This window comes from Acanthisitta chloris, unplaced genomic scaffold (assembly GCF_000695815.1).
Source record: "Acanthisitta chloris isolate BGI_N310 unplaced genomic scaffold, ASM69581v1 scaffold25678, whole genome shotgun sequence".
Classification (NCBI taxonomy): domain Eukaryota; kingdom Metazoa; phylum Chordata; class Aves; order Passeriformes; family Acanthisittidae; genus Acanthisitta; species Acanthisitta chloris.
The window spans coordinates 42,541-45,329 of record NW_008685763.1 but is presented as its reverse complement, the minus strand read 5'-3'; the positions used below and the strand labels follow the sequence as shown (position 1 = coordinate 45,329).

General features: G+C 48.7%; 1 protein-coding gene across 1 annotated transcript in view; it reads left to right on the top strand.

The window, feature by feature from the left end:
* Window positions 1–2,789, top strand: part of CFDP1 (craniofacial development protein 1) — a gene marked incomplete at its 5' end in the record, with an annotated part of 63,415 nt that overhangs the window by 24,304 nt on the left and 36,322 nt on the right. The gene's annotated exons all lie outside the window — the stretch shown is intronic.

Genomic DNA, 2,789 nt, shown 5'->3' with positions numbered 1-2,789 from the left:
GAATGGAATCTCAGCTATTTGAGGACTTACATCTCTGAAGAGTCTGTCTTATAAAATACAAACAACCCCCCACCAGTCTGGGGCCTTTGATAATTCCCCAATGAAAGTTGTGGGGCAGTTTTCCCTTAGGGCAGTACAGGTTTTATGAGGCTTATTTTCATTTGCTTTCATCTCTTGGATCGTGAGCATTTCTCTTTCTCCCTCTGTGAAAATGATTGAGGAAATTAACTGCTAATGGGGAATGAAGCCAGCTGTATTCTTATTCCAGACCCCTTGCAAAGTTGTGAGGGGAAACCCCTGTATTTTCCCATGTTGAACTTGCTCTGGTTGGAGTGAGAGGTGAGAAGGGCAGCCGTGCTTTATGGTTGAAGCCTGGGATTGAAGGTGAATGCTAAGAACTCCTGTTAGCTCTGCCATGCCTTGGGGGTGTGTCTACTAAGAAGATTTGTTTCCACTCCTGTTTTATTTTGCTTTTATAGTGCTTCCTTGCATATTAAGCGAGCTGCACCATGTCCCTTGAGTGTCTCCCCCATACCAGATGCTTGTGTTACATCCTCCTGCTTTCCCACACTTGTGTTCCTGCTTTTTTCTCATGTCAAGGAGCAAGTTCAGCTGAATCATTCTTCATAAAATATGAACCAGCTAAGTAAGGCTGGAGTGGCAGTCAGAGCAGAGCAGTGCTCCCTGCTCTCAGGCAGTCCTGTTGCCCTAGGCTTTTCACATAGTAGTGGCTTCATTCATGGAAAATCTCATACTAGTGGCCTCATTCATGGAAAATCAGCACACCAATATTTTCCAGTATGTTTGTTAGCCAAAACTTTGATCTGCACGCTCTGTTGTCAGCCTGGTGCAGGTCTGCATTTAGAAAACAGGCATGCCCAGGCTGGCTGGATTGATATCAAGATGTGAAGTTGAGCAATTAGGGTTAGATACCAACTAAAATGCTGGCTTTCTTCCTTGCTGTCTGAAAGGAGACGTTGGTGTGACTCTGACCTCTCGAAGGATGCTCCAACCTCTTCAGTTGGCAGCAGCCTCTGCAACTGCACTTCTGTTTGCTTCCAGAAAAAGCCCAAGAGAGGTTGAGCAAGTGTCTGCCTGGGCCATGGGGATTTCCTCTGCCATTAGGATGGTTAGGATAGCAGGGGTTCACTTCAGCTGTTGCTGTCCTGGTGTGGAGGTGGCAGAGCCCCCCCATTTCTTGCACGCCCCTTGCTTATTCCTGCCTGAAACCCTGAGTCTCAAGTGAACTGGTGCATGATGTGAGCTGAAAGGGCACCTTAAGCTTCAGTCTGTCTCAAGCTCCCCAGGGTGCTCTAATCTAGTCTGCCAAACCATGGAGCACTTTGTTTCCCTATCCAAGGAGTTTCAAAGCCTTACTAATGTGTTGGGTTACAGCCCAGTCGTCTTTGCCCTGGAGCTCTTGCTCACTCTTCAGAGTGAGCACAGTCCTTGGGGCAGTTGCTGTACGGAGGGACCCACTGCAGAGGCAGATAACTGATGTTGTGTTGGCAGCAGATGTCCCTCTGGGTATGTGAGGACATGTGTGAGATGCTCTTGTACCCGCTGAGGCTGGAACACGTTTATTTGATGTGTGCGTTGGGAGACTGCCTTTTTTTTCCTGGGAATCCCACCAGAAGATGCATTTTGTGCCTTTCTTCTCATAGCATCTGGTATTGATTCTTCCTTGTAAGGAACACTGGCACAGGTTGCCCAGAGCAGCTGTGGCTGCCTCATCCCTGGAAGTGTTGAAGACCATGCTGGATGCGGCTTGGAGCAACCTGGGCTAGTGGAAGGTGTCCCTACCCATGGCAATGGGGCTGGAACTAGACAATCCCTTTAAGATCCCTTCCAACCCAAACCATTCTAGTATGCTGTGATTATCAGCAAATAATAGTGCATATATGAGTTTGATCTGACCTCATGCAGCAGCTTTGATACCCTTTTGGGAGCTCATACTTCAGCTCTGTTGCTATAAGCCTCCAGGCAGCCAGTGGACAATAGTGACGCCTGTTCATCGCCCAACTGCCTGGCTGGAGAACAATGATGGCATTTCTTGAAGTAACAAGTCCTGGGCATGTGCAGGGTTGGATTGTAACACTTCTTTTTCCTTTAAGCTGTAGGCTTGAGAGCAGCAGGCCTGGTTGCAGCACCCATGAATGCAAGCAGGGAGGAAACTTGCACCTTTTGGAAAATACAGAAAGAAAGCAAATGTCTGGTTTTTAGGTGCTTGCCTGCTTTGCCTTGAGGCTGAGTATGTCTATGCTGTGTGTCACCAGTGTGTGTATGCACTTTGGAGGTCGGTTCAGATGCTTGTTTAGCAGCAAGGAGGGGGTTAAAGGGAACCCGCAAAGGCTGGCTGATTGCAGCTCATGGCTTTCATAATGCAAAGCCTGTGGGAATTCAGCCGGCTTCATCTCCCCCCTCCCCCCTTCCCCGCTGCTAGAGGCAGGATAACCTTCCTGACTCTCTGGAGCTGTGTCCCTGCCAGTACAGCTTGCACGGGGAAGCTCTGCGAAAACCCAGCAGAGGCTTAAGTGTGTGAAAGATGAGATTATTAAACTTTCTTGGGAGAACACTGAAAGAGTCATTTTCCAGCGTGGTCGTGCTGTTTCCTTACACTGTGGCTGGCGTGCAGAATGCCTCTTCATCTGTGACCTGCAGATTTCCCATTGCAGGGCGGCTGAGGAAGCAGCTGGTATATATGATATCTCAGCTCTCTGGAGACTGGGATGTGGGGTTGTCCTTGGCTTTGCCGTTGGCTCTGGATGATGTGCAGCAAAGTTGCTCAG